The sequence below is a fragment of the Chenopodium album genome, chromosome 1 (genome assembly GCF_948465745.1).
Source record: "Chenopodium album chromosome 1, dcCheAlbu1.1, whole genome shotgun sequence".
NCBI lineage: Eukaryota > Viridiplantae > Streptophyta > Magnoliopsida > Caryophyllales > Amaranthaceae > Chenopodium > Chenopodium album.
The window spans coordinates 37,960,098-37,974,184 of NC_137834.1; the positions used below are offsets into that span (position 1 = coordinate 37,960,098).

Sequence of the window (14,087 nt, forward strand, 5' to 3'; positions counted from 1 at the left end):
GCCGACCAAGGGTCAAGGGCTAAATCTTCCGGCTCTGACCAAGATAATTTTGTGGCTCACTATCAGCAGCCGCCTAAGGTCGCTGATAACCCCAATCCCAAACGAACCCGTATGCTGCCGGGTAACATCGCCCTTCTCAAAAGCGGCTTTAGGTCCTTCAAAGAAAAGCACCCCTTGGGAAGGGGCTGGGACATCATCGTTCCTCCAGCTGACGCTGTAATGGCCTGGAACGATGATATTGACAATGCAAACCATTACTTCGTCTGCTACGAGGCGGTCATCGAAGCCGGCCTCCGGTTCCCCCTCCACCCCGGGATTAGGAAAATCCTAAAGGGGTACGATGTAGGGGTTTGGCAGCTCACCCCCAATTCGTGGGTGAACATTCTTAGCTACATCGCCGCCTGCGACTTTCAAAATATAAACCCTAGATTTTCCGCCTTCGCTCACATGCACTACTTGAGCAAGGCCCCAGGCGGCCATGGGGCATGGTATACTCTGACTACCTTGCCCCAATATTTGATGACTTTGGACAAAGTGTCTAAATGGTCCGGGTGGAAGGAAAAGTTTTACTTGATTTCTTCCCCAACTTTCAGACATAACCGGATACTGCGCCGGTACAACACTGAGCCGGCTCTTCTAGACAGGAAGCGCCCTCTCCCGGTGCTATCTACTAATGTTGTATATTTGGAGTAACACTCGAAATACACAAGGGATAAACCAAGGGATAGTTAAGGCTAAATAACCAAAAGCTTCTTAGATAAAGTCACACCACTAAGAAACTGTTTGGATTACTAAGATCACAAGCCAACTAGTAGCCTAAACTAGCTAACTAAGCAAAGGAAACGAAATTCCAAATCCAAGAATTTCAGGTTTTGTTTCTAATCCAAGAAACGAATGTAAGACAAGTTTTTTTGTTTGAATAATCTGATTTTTTTCATTCACATTTGCTTGCTATTTATAGTAAACAAGCATCCTTAAGTACAAGCTAACTTAAGTGGTTGTTCAGCTCACTTGTTACACGCCTAAGCTAAAGCTAAGTACACAGCTTTTTGTTGTCTAGATACATTAATAAAAGAAGCCTTATTTAACTAGATACATAGAGAAAATGGTGGTTTATAACCTCCAAATTAAGGCTGAAATAAAATCAGAATTAAGAGAGTGTAACTCCCCTTGATTCACGCCCATCCAAGCAGCAAGTTGGAGATGTATTTCCTCCAATATTCACGCCCAAATTAAAACAGCAAAGAAGTGTAACTCCTCCTTGGTTCAAGCGTTGAAATTAGCTTGAATGTATGTGGACAAGGGTGTACTTGGACGCTCTTTAGTTGCTCCAAAGCTGACTGAATTAAACAGCCAATTGAAGGCTGAAATTAAGGCTTTAGATGCTCCAATGTTGACTGATATCAACGGCCACTTGAAGGCTGAAGTTAAGGCTTGTAATTCCTCTTTGAAAACTGATTGTAACACCCAAGTCAAAGCTTTGAAATTCCTTGTAAAGGAATTTCGGATTCCAAGCTTAAATGGCTGCCATTTTGATGTATCTTTGCACTTGTACTTTTGTGTGAATGTGACAATATTTTTTGAACTAAAATCAGCTAAAAAGAACTAAGAAAAATATAACTAATTTGCAAACTTAAAATATGACTAAAGTTTACAATTTATTCAAAGCATAAAATGAACTAGAATAAACTAGTTAATAAGAACAACAAGAAATTCAAGGGGTTGAATATCTTGCTGCCCAAGGATAGAATGCATAGCACCAATACATGATGCTACATCTTGAACCAAAGAAATGTCCATAACAAAGTTGTTAGGCTTGGCTACAACAACTAAGGCCCGAGAGCAAATAATAGAGCTGGGATTTTTTGAAACAACAACTGAACCCATGGGCGATGGGACTCACATCATAGTTCCCAAGAACTGGATCCCCCATCCGGACTTCTTCAAGGACGAGTGCTTCTTGTCCGCCTGCGGGCTGAGTACCATGTTTCCTAAGGGTAGAATACTTTACATCCAGAATGCTTGTTATTTTTATTTTTATTGCAAACTTGAAATAATTTCTTCTAACCTTGAATTTTGTTCATGCAGCCGACGCCTTGAGAATGGTCGACCCGGCGAAGACTCCGGCTAAGTTGGCGGCGCTGTTGCGCAAAGAGGCTGCGCTTGCTAAGAAGGCAGCCGTCGAAGCCAAGGACTCCAAGAAAGGCGGGGTAAGACCGCCTGACTTTTTATGCGTTTACATAATAATAATTATTTTTTTTATTTTTTACTTGCCGGTTGGGTATACTTACCCTTGTTTGCTTCTCAGGACCCCGCCAAGAGAATTCCACGATCCTTCTCCAAGATGCTCAAAAGGCAAGGAGACGATCTAGAGAAAACTCTGCCTGCAAAGGCCGCCAGGAAGGACCCTCCTCCCCAGAAACAATCTTCTGCCCAATCCGGTCATCCAACGACCGGGGGCAAATCGCCTGTTGCGATGAAAATTCTAAGCGAAAGCTTAGAGCGCTCACAGCAGAAAGCGACGGATGCCTCTACGGCATCAAAGGGTGGCAAGCCACCTAATGTTGCAGCCGGTGCGGCAACACCTGGGGAGTAGCAGAAGCCTTAGCCCCATCCGAATACCCAAGGTAAGGGACGGATTGAAGTTTCTTGGCCACTTGATTTCATGAGAATCAAGACTAAGGTTGATCCCTCTGGGGGGTCAGTCAGCTGCCGGCAACGGATGAATGCCAACTACGCTGCCCCTTTCTCACAGAGTACTACTTTTGATGCAGATCTGACTTCTGACGAGTCGGATCTTGTGGGATTTGCAAAACGGATGGTGAGGACCCTCACCCGGTCAGAGAAGAACTCCATACGTAATCTGCAGGTAGTGGACTTAGACCGGATAATGGGCCAACTGGCTGAGGTAATGAATCCCACAACTTTGATGTCTTTTACCTTTAATTCTACTAAGTAACTCATAATCCGGTTGCTCTTTTCTCAGGTGATGCTGAGAGTGGATGGCCTCCGGGGCCCCTTCAGGCGGAAACAAGAAGAGGTAAATGACGCCAAACAGAGGGCCCTTGAAAACCTCAACTCTGTTGAATATGCTAATTATATGTGTGATTTAAAGATTAAAGAAGTAGAGTTGAAACAGGAGGGGCTGATCCGGAGTTTGACGGCTAGGAACGACGAAGCTAACAGCCGGGCTGATGACCTTGATAAGCAACTGAAGGATGCCAAGTCAGACCTCAAGGCATTAGAAGATGCTGACAAGGAAAACGCCCAACTCCGAGTAGACATTTCCCGCCTGGGGGTTGAGCTTGTCAATCTGCGAAACAAGCAGTCGGACGAGCTTGCCCAAGAGAAAAAATGGCTGACAGAGGAGAATGAGCGCAATAACTTGGCCCGGCTGAAGATCACTTGGAGCCTCCTCTGCCCAGACATAGACTTTGAGGTCTATAAGCTAAGGTATGATTACGCCACTAAGGTGTATGATGCCCAGCTACTGGGTGATGCTCCACCGCCTCGCTTCAAGGATTGGGCTGCTGAGCAGGGATATGACGTCTTTGTTAACGATGAGCCGGCGGCGGATGAGCATGACGAAGGCCAAACCAGTCAGACTCAGCCGGAGCAGCAGCATCCACCTCAGCCTTAGGCGGGCCTCCCCAAATTCTGCGGCAGTATGCCAACCATTTATTTTTTGTTTCTTTACCGGATGTAACTCCGGTTAACACAACTTCTGGCCTTTGAGCCATTTTAAATATTTAATGAAGTATTCCGACTCAGTCGGTTGTTTATACTTGTTTGAGTTTGAGTTTTTCAATTTGAATTTTGCATCTGTTTGCAATTCTTTAATATTTTTCCCAACTTAAAAAAGCATGCGGCAATTTGCAATCCGGGTGCTCTTGCCCCTGGGTGGCTGTGTGGTTGGTTTTATTTCAAGTTGATTGATTGGCTTGAAAACACTTGATACTAGGAGAAGTATGGAGTGTTTTTAGGCCAATCAATCACAATGGTGATTGCCCCAAACCAAGTGTCAGCCTGCCATTAGAGCGGGTGCTTTGAGCTTCTTACCCAATCGGTCATATTCCGTCTGAGGTTAACAGATAGCCATTACACAAAATCTTTTGCCCCAATAGGGAGAGTGAGTGCAATTTTGGAATAAATAACCTAAGTAAGAACTTTGGCCGATGACCGACTGATGCCTCAGGGCATCTGGTATTCGGTAACTTAATCGTTCTTAATAGATTATTCTGGTTAGACGGCTATGAGTTGACCAATTTGGTCGTTCAATTTTCGTCATCTGCATAGGTACGTAGAACCGACGAATAGTCCGCTCTCTGCGACGATTGCACAAGGAGGGGTGTCGCCGGACGCCTTTGTCCATGTTGGGACAAGCGGTTTTATAAAATAAGCAACCATCCGGCCATTTTGGCCTTTAGGTCTTGTTTGAGACCGGTTGTATAGCCACTAAGCGAATTTGTGCCCAGTTTTTAATCGGACCATTGGCCGAGCGTTATTACAAAAGTGAATTTACGCTAAGTGTCGAACTTAGTTAGTTAAAGAAACAGTCCACCTGAACGTTACCCAGACGGACAAGCAATTATTGGATTACACTAAGTATCAAACTTAGTTGATTAAACGAAGAGTCTGTCTGGGTATTACCCAGGCGGACAGACAATTATTATACCAAGTGTCAAACTTATTAGATAAACAAAGGATCCGTCTAAGTATTACCCAGGCGGTCAAGCAATTATAACCTTTACAAAGTATCAAACTTAGTTAATTAAATGAAGAATCCGTTTGAGTATTACCTAAGCGGATAATAAAAAACAACAAAACAATTTTGCGAACAAACTCTGAATTCTCATTAATTGACTCACTGTTTACAAAAAATTTACATTCTCAGAAGTAGTACTTTTTTAAGTTATTTACATTCCAAGTTCTAGGCAGGCGGCGGCCGTCTAGGGTTTCCAGACGGTAGGTGCCGTCCCTGACTTCTTCATAAATCCGGTTGGGGCCTTCCCAATTAGGGGTTAGCTTTCCAGCCTCATTGGCCCTACCGGTTGCCTCCATTTTTCGCAACACAAAGTCGTCAACTTTCAAAGGACGCTAGTGCACTTTCTTGTTGTAGGCTATGGTCATTCTCAAACGGTATATCTCATGGCGCAGGGCAGCGTTACCCCTGCGTTCCGTGAGGGAGTCCAATGCTAGTCGCATGGCCTCCCAATTTGCCTCTTCATCATAGAGCATGACTTTGAGAGTCGGCTCTTATTGCTCAATGGGCAAGACGGCTTCAGCACTGAATACCATAAGAAATGGGGTTTCTCCGGTTTCCCCTTTAGCAGTAGTCAAGATGGCCATAGGACATGAATTAATTCTTCTTCCCATAAACCACCGGCTCTTTCAATTTTCTTTTTTATGCCTTCTGAGATGAGTTTGTTGAAGGCTTCAACCTGGCCGTTTGCTTGGGGTCGGCCGACTGATGCAAAACAATGTGAGATACCTTGATCTCCCAACAAAGTCTTGAGCTGGGGGGTCTCAAACTGAGGGCCATTATCAAACACCATAGACATAGGTACCCCAAACCGGGTGATGATGTTCTTCCAGATGAAAGAGATGACATCCTTTGTCTTAATGTTCTTAACCGGCTCAGCTTCTACACACTTGGTGAAATAATCCACAGCCACCAAAATGTAGCGCTTTCCGCCTGGAGCAGGCGTATAAGGAACCAAGATATCCATGCCTCATTTAGCAAATGGGACTGGGCTGTGGATTGTTGTCAGATCAGTAGCCGGGCGTTGAATAAGTTGGCCAAACCTCAAGCATTTGTCACATCTCTTCATCAACTCTTTAGCGTCTGCTTCAAGAGTAGGCCAAAAGTAATGCCGCCTGGCTCTGACGGCTAGGGACCTGCCGCCTATATGAGAGGCACAGTACCCAGCATGCAATTCTTCGAGAACTTCTTTCCACTTTTCTGGGGTAACACACTTCAATAGAGGTTTAAGGAAACCCGCCTTGAAGAGCACTCCGTTTCTTAACTCGAAGTTTGCTGCTCGTTTTTTCATGACGGCTGCCTCCTGTGGTTAATCAGGAAGTTTGCCGTCTGCTAAGTATGCCTGGATGCCATCCATCCAGGTAGAGCTTGGGTCTAAGATTCCAATGGGCTCTTCATGTATGCTTCTCTTTTCAAGAACTTCCCAAAAGACCGACCGAAGCGTATCACAGCAGGCGGATGAAGCCAATTTGGACAACGCATCCGCCTGGTTGTTATCTGACCTAGGGACTTGATTCAGACGGAATTCCTCAAGTGCCCTAGCCTCTTCTTTGACTACTTGAAGTTATTTGATCATAGCCGGATGAGTTGCCTCATATTTTCCCTTATACTGGCTAACAACCAACTGAGAATCGGAATAGGCGTCAATTTTAGTTGCCCCTGCTGCCTTACACATGCGGATTCCGGCTAGCAGGGCTTCATACTCCGCCTCGTTATTTGAGGCTTGAAATTTAAACCGCAGTGCATATTCAAATCTGTCCCCCTCAGGGGACTCATATAAAATTCCTGCACCACAGCCGTTCTTCGTTGAGCTCCCGTCTACATACACTTTCCAAACCTGGTCAATGTTGTCCGGTTGCACCGACCGTGTCATTTCAATAATGAAGTCAGCAAACGCCTGACCTTTCACTGCCTTTCTAGGTTTTTAATATGATTTCAAGACTTTGCATTTCAATAGCCCATTTTCAGCATTCTGCCGGATGATTCCAAGGTAGACATTGGCCGCTTGAGGGGCTGGTCGGTGTAAATTAGCACTGGATGGGCCAAAAAATACGGCTTCAATTTCTTGAAGGCCATATATAGAGCAAGGCCAAATTTTTCTACCATGGGGTACCGGAGCTCAGCATTTTTTAGGACATGGCTAATGAAATAGACCGGGAGCTGAACGTCGTCTCTCTTAGCAAGGAGAATGGCACTGAGGGCATGATTTGAGACGACTATGTACATGTATAGCATCACTTTAGGCAGTGGACTATCAAGCCTTGGCAAAGAGTGCAAGTGTTCTTTCAGCCGTAGAAAGGTCGCCTCAGCATCATCCCCCCATTCAAATCTGGTCTTCTTCCTGATTGCTTGGAAGAAGTAAAGGCATTTGTCACCTGACCGGCTGAGGAATCTCCCCAAAGCCGCCAGGAAACCGGTTAGTCTCTATGCTTCCTTGACAGTGCAGGGTGACTTCATGTCAATTACCGCCTGTATCTTCTCGGGGTTAGCCTCTATCCCCCTTTGATCAATCTGGAATCCGAGAAACTTCCCAGACTCAACACCAAAGACACATTTCTTAGGATTTAACATAACCCTATGCCGCCTGAGTGTGGTGAAGGTTTCTTGGAGATCAGCATGGTGATCCGCCTGGTGCTTGGATTTGACTATCATGTCATCAATGTACGCCTCCACATTCCTCCCAACTTGATCAATGAAGACCGTATTAATCATTCGTTGGAATGTAGCCGGCGCATTTTTCAAGCCAAACGACATCACAGTATAACAGAATAACCCCTGATCAGTGACAAAGGTCGTCTTCTCTTGATATTTCTTCCACAAGGGTATCTGATTGAAGCCGGAGTAGGCATCCATAAAACTCATCAAGGCATGTCCGGCTATCGAATCGACCAGACTTTCGATCTTAGGAAGCGGATAACTGTCCTTGGGACATGCCTTGTTGAGATCTGTGTAATCAACACACATACGCCAGGTACCATTTGGCTTCTTTACAAGCACAACATTCACCACCAATGAGAGGATGCCACGTGGACCAATGAGAGGACGCCACGTGTTGAGCTCAGGATGGCCCATGTGGCTCAACATTCTCTTGACACTTGGCGCCCTCAGATATGTCTCTGAAATGGCGGCCTTCAAGGGCCCAAATCCCTAGAAGCGCCGTTTTACGGCGCAGCCCACTGAAATTTAGGTCAAATGACCTAGATAGGAGCACGTTATCCAAGGACCCTATAAATAAGGAGATATTTCCCCACCTTGGGGACACTTTCAATCATTTATTACACCTGCATTCTCTCATATCGGAGAAATAGCTGAGCATGGAATCCGAGTAGATACCCACTTAAATTTTCGTTCTCTTTATTCCTTTTCAAGTTACTAACTTGACCGTCGGAGGCAGATCTCCAACCACCCGGAGTCTCCATAATTTTGCAGGTACAGCTCAACCGGATCAGACTTCGTGACGTAACTCTCCCAAGGGACAAAAATACCCAAAACATTTGGCGCCGTCTATGGGGAGAGTACCTCGAAGATGGTTCAAGAGTCTGTACCACCCCCTAACCGTCTGGGTGATGACCCAGAAGTCTTTACAGACTAGGAGGATGAGGATCCTCAGGTCGAAACCTTTACAGCCGATGATGGCTCACTCAGAATCAAGAGCATCCGACCCAGAGATATTCTGGAGCCGGGTGCCTCCCAGGCGGGGACAAGTCGACCCCCTGGGCAGCCGGAAGGGGAAACCCATACGGCCGCTGGATCAGCACCTGTTACTCGAGACGAGCTCATGAGATTCATGACGAGTTTCAAGGGTGAAATTAAAGAGCTGATCACCCAAAGCCGGGCTGGCCCAAGTAAAGGTCAGTCGGCCAAGAAGACTCCTCTGGAAAAGGGGAAGTCAGTTAGAGAACGGCAGCCCACTCCTCATCCGAAGGAGAAGGTAGGCAGGACCATTGATTGGTCAAAAATTCTTCTTCCTAAGAGGAATACCAACAACACACACCGGATTCAGCAGCCGGTGGGAAGTAAAAAATCAACTCTTGATGCACGGGAGATTATCAACCGGAAGAGGAATCAACAGTTGTCTGAATCGGCTTCTACGTCGAATTTTCCAGAGAGCTTTAACAATACTTCTGCGGGGAATGCACCTTCCTTGCATGAGAGTCAGACAGGCGGTAATACCGTCCACTCTGGCCCTAAGATGATCGGGGCTGCACCATATGTACCTTCTCAGGTCTATGGTTTGTACCCACCTTACTATATGCAGCCGGCTCTCTTCGGAGGTCAGGCGGCATACCACAATGTCCAGCCACTAGGCTGGCAGCTTCGTCTGTTCCGCCTGGGTGAACAACCTTCCTATTTTCTTACACCAATCTGGAAGACCACCTCATGGCTTACACCAACCTCATGTACTTGCAGGGGTTGGATGATGCCACTTGGTGTCGTTGCTTCCCAGCTACATTGAAGGGCATTGCCCAACAATGGTTTGGTAATCTGCCAGCCGGGTCCATCGATAGTTTTAGGAAGCTTGCCTTCCTATTTGCTTCCAACTTCTCAATGAACATTCCTGCTAAGAAAACAAGCTTGGACTTGAGCACCATTAAGCAGGGGGAGAGAGAAGGGTTGCGCTCCTATGTCAAGCGGTTCAATCTAATTAGAATTCAGATTCAAGGACTGTCTGATGAGGTAGCTTTTACAGACTTTTTCAAAGGTCTGAGAGACGAGTCGACTTTTAAGTTCGACCTAGTCAGAAAAGGGGCTTTTACCTTACAGGCGGCTCTAAGGGAGGCGGAAAGCTACATTCAAGCTACTGACCTCTGCTCGCCTGGTAACCAGTCGGAGTCCAAGAAGTCCGACAAGCAGAAAGACAGCCGGCCTGCCCAACCGGCCAAAAAGAAAGAAGAGAATAAGAAGAGAAAAGAAATCTGGGCGGTTAGTGATTCTGACTAGCCGTCCCAGAAGAAGAAAGAATTTAAACCGTACGTCCCGAAGTACGAGTTTAATAAGGACTGCAACTCCATCCTCATGGAAATTAAGGACCGGCTGTCTCTAGAGAAGCCGAATCTAATGAAAAGTTCCATTCAATCAAGGAACAAAAATAAATTCTGTCAATACCATGAGTAAGTTGGCCATGACACCAACGACTACTTCAGCCTTCAACGAGCGTTGGACCGTTTGGCTGACAAGGGAATGCTGAAGTCCTACATTTCTAAGTCCTCAGCCGGGACAAAGAAGAAGAATAAGGGTCAGTCCTCTAAGACTACCCCCCAACCTGCTAGTAGTTTGGATACCGACAAGGAGCCGGTCTACACCATAGCAGGCGGGTTCTCATGTGGTGGCCCTACCATCCGGGGCACCAAGAGCCATCTTCGAAAGATGGACAAAGATGATGATGGGCAGGCGTCGGCAAGCTCCTCCTTCCCAAACGTTCTGATCACTGAGAAGGACAGGGGGAGTGTTCGCCGTCCGCATGATGATCCGGTCATCATTGAATGTAAGGTTGCCAACCAGCTGGTTGGACGGATCCTTATTGATACCGGCAGCTCATCAGATATCATCAGCCTCCAGTGCCTGCAGAAGCTGAAATATAATGACAACAGCTTGCATCCGGTTACCCACCCCTTAGTTGGCTTTGGGGATGGAATGGTTTACCCAGTCGGAAGGGTTGATCTACGAATCCGGCTGGGTAAGAAAGGAAAAGGGCGACACCTTGTCGTCAAGTTTTTGGTAGTTGAGGAGTTGACCGCCTACAACATTATTTTGGGCTGGCCAACCCTCAACGAATCCAAGGCGGTAATCATCCCTTCCCTCATGCTCATCAAGTATGAGAGGGATGATGGCTCTGTTGGTTCCTTGAATGGGGATCAGAAGACGGCCCGGGAGTGCTATCTCTCAGTCGTCAAAGATACCGTGGCCCCAGACAGTCAGGAACCAATAGACCTTTACAATGTCAAGGATGCCAATCCAGTACCTGCCTCACCAGCAACCGTGAAGAAAAGAAAGGCACTTATGCTGGTGGTGGTGAAGAAAGAGAAAAAATAGCAATCACTGACCGGTGAACGGTCAGAAGAGCTGCGTCCCCAACCGGCTGGTGAACATATTGATATACCTCTGGACGACAGTCGTCCGGAGCGTACCGTGAAGGTTGAGACGGTTGCTTTTGCTAAGTTGGGTGCAGACTTGCACCTTCTGCTGAAAGAATTCAAAGACATTTTTGCCTTTGAAGTGGAAGAGATGTTAGGCGTCAGCCCGGATCTTGCTGTCCACAAACTCGCCGTGGACCCTAAAAAGAAGCCCATCCGGCAGAAGAAAAGAAATCACGGCGAGGAAAGAAGTCAGGCGGCAGCTGCCGAAGTTAAAAAGCTGTTGGATGCTGGGTTCATTCGGCCATGTAATTTCCCCGATTGGGTGGCGAATGTTGTGCTTGTAAAGAAGCCGAATGGTACCTGGCGTATGTGTGTTGATTACACATATCTCAACAAGTCCCAAGGATATTTATCCGCTTCCTAAGATCGACAGTCTGGTCTATTCGACAGCCGGGCATGCCTTGATGAGCATTATGGATGCCTACTCTGGCTTCCATCAGATACCCCTGTGGAAGAAAGATCAAGAAAAGACGCCCTTCGTCACTGATCAGGGGCTATTCTGTTACACTGTGATGCCGTTTGGCTTGAAAAATGCGCCGGCTACATTCCAACGGATGATTAATACGGTCTTTATTAATCAAATTGGGAGGAATGTAGAGGCGTACATTGATGACATGATAGTCAAATCCAAGCAGCAGGCGGATCACCTTGCTGATCTCCGAGAAACCTTCACCGCACTCAGGCGGCATAAGGTTATGTTAAATCCTAAGAAATGTGTCTTTGGTGTTGAGTCTGGGAAGTTTCTCGGATTCCTGATTGATCGAAGGGAGATAGAGGCTAACCCTGAGAAGATACAGGCGGTGATTGACATGAAGTCACCCCGCACTGTCAAGGAAGCACAGAGACTAACCGGTTGTCTGGCCGCCTTGGGGAGATTCCTCAGCCGGTCAGGTGACAAATGCCTTTACTTCTTCCAAGCAATCAGGAAGAAGACCAGATTTTAATGGGGGGATGATGCTGTGGCGGCCTTTAAACGGCTGAAAGAACACTTGCACTCTTTGCCAAGGCTTGTTAGCCTACTGCCTAGAGAGGTGTTATACATGTACCTAGCCGTCTCGGATCATGCCCTCAGTGACGTTCTCCTTGCTGAGAGAGACGGTGTTCAGCTTCTGGTCTATTTCATTAGCCATGTTCTAAAAAATGCTGAGCTCCGGTACCCCATGGTAGAAAATTTTGGCCTTGCCCTGTATATGGCTTTCAAGAAATTCAAAACTTATTTTCTGGCTCATCCGGTGGTAATCTACACCGACCAGGACCTCAAGCGGCCAATGTCTACTTTGGAGTCATCCGGCAGAATGTTGAAATGGGCTATTGAAATGCAAAGTGTTGTATATTTGGAGTAACACTCGAAATACACAAGGGATAAACCAAGGGATAGATAAGGCTAAAGAACCAAAGGTTTCTTAGATAAAGTCACACCACTAAGAAACGTTTTGGGTTCCTAAGATCACAAGCCAACTAGTAGCCTAAACTAGCTAACTAAGCAAAGGAAACGAAATTCCAAATCCAAGAATTTCAGGTTTTGTTTCTAATCCAAGAAACGAATGTAAGACAAGTTTTTTTTTATGTTTGAATAATCTGATTTTCTCATTCACATTTGCTTGTTATTTATAGTAAACAAGCATCCTAAATACAAGCTAAATCAAGTGACTTTTCAGCTCACTTGTACACGCCTAAACTAAGCATCAAAGTCAGCTTTAGTGTCTAGATACATCAATTAAAGGAAGCCTTGTTTAACTAGATACATAAGCTTAAAAAGTGGCGGCCATAACTGTTTCGGGGGTTTTTGTCCCTCGGGAGAGTTACAACACTGAAACTGGATCCAACTGAAGATGCCTGTACCTGCAAAGCAAACGGACCGCCGGATGGTCGGTGGTCCGCCTCCGAAGATTAAGTCAGTAAATATTCGGAGATAAAACGTGCAGAAGTAAAGTTATCTGCTTGGATTCCAAGCTCAAGTAAAGTGATGTGTGTTCCTTGAAAACGACAGCTCTGTGGTAAGTGACGTATTGTCTCGTATTGTGTGTCAAAAATTCTCTCTTTTTTCGTGTATCGTCATAAATGACGCAATGTCCCTATTTATAGGGAAGAGTGTGCCCTCCTAGGATCTCGTGACCTAGGAGTTAGGTCACGTCGTTTTGCGGCGCCTCGGGATTTGGGCCTTAGAAGGCCGCCATCCCAGGGCCAATACCTGAGTGACACGTGTCACTGTGCCCAAAAGGATTCTGAAGCACCTTTTGGGTGACACGTGTCGCCGACTGAATGGTCCCTGCTGGACCTTCAGTCCACGTAGGACGGAGAAGAGTCCTCCCTCCACGTGTCATCATTCCGTAGGTCCAAATGGCACCTATATGGAGGACACGTGGCACTTTCTGATTGGGCCACTTGGCCGGGTATAAAATACCCAAATCATTTGCCCCTCACAGGGGACACGTGCATTGCACGCGACTCCTGTGACAGGTGTCAGTATCTGAGTGGTCAGATTCAAAAATTACTGGAGGGAAAAATTAGGGTTTTTACCCCCCTATAAATAGTAAGGTTTGACCCCCTCTTGGATTCACACCTTGGCGAATCTCTGGAGAATCTTGGACTTTTTGACTTAAAGAATCTCAAAATTCCCTAAGCGTTTTTCAAGCATCCGACACTCGGCTACCAGTTCGACTGTTCTTTAGTCAACCAGGCGTCTTTCTCCCTTCTTCTAAAGGTAACGCCTGTATTTTCTTTTTACTCTTCATTTTTTCTTTGTTTTCGAAAAAATGGTTCCCCAATTGCATGCGGCACGGCGTAGGATAGTGATCAGCCGGTCACCGGGGACGGCTGAGTTTAGAACTAGCAGTGCCGAATGCTTGGCCAAAGACCCTGCTTTGCGAACTTCTCCGAATCCGACCGTTTCCGTGTCTGTGCAGGACACTATGGCCAGAATCAAAAGAACAGCAAGACAGTGTAGCTCCGATGGAGTTTTCTACCATTCGGATGGGTCGACTGTTTTTTCAGACGGCTCAATAAGAGTGCCTCGAAGTGAGCTGTCGGAACACCCTGACAGCCCTTCCTATCTTCCTCCTACCCCCACTTATTACCATTCGCCCACATCTAGTGGAACTCCCAGTGATGGAATCCTAGGGGAGGCGGATGAAGAATATCAACCCGGGCCTTCTGGACAGGCGCCGGAAGAGAGTCTAGGGGAGGAC

At 46.4% G+C, this 14,087-nt stretch overlaps 1 protein-coding gene across 1 annotated transcript in view; it reads right to left on the reverse strand.

Annotated features, from left to right (window-relative positions):
• The window catches only part of LOC145631437 (uncharacterized), a 158,470-nt gene that overhangs the window by 67,453 nt on the left and 76,930 nt on the right, over positions 1-14,087 (reverse strand). The gene's annotated exons all lie outside the window — the stretch shown is intronic.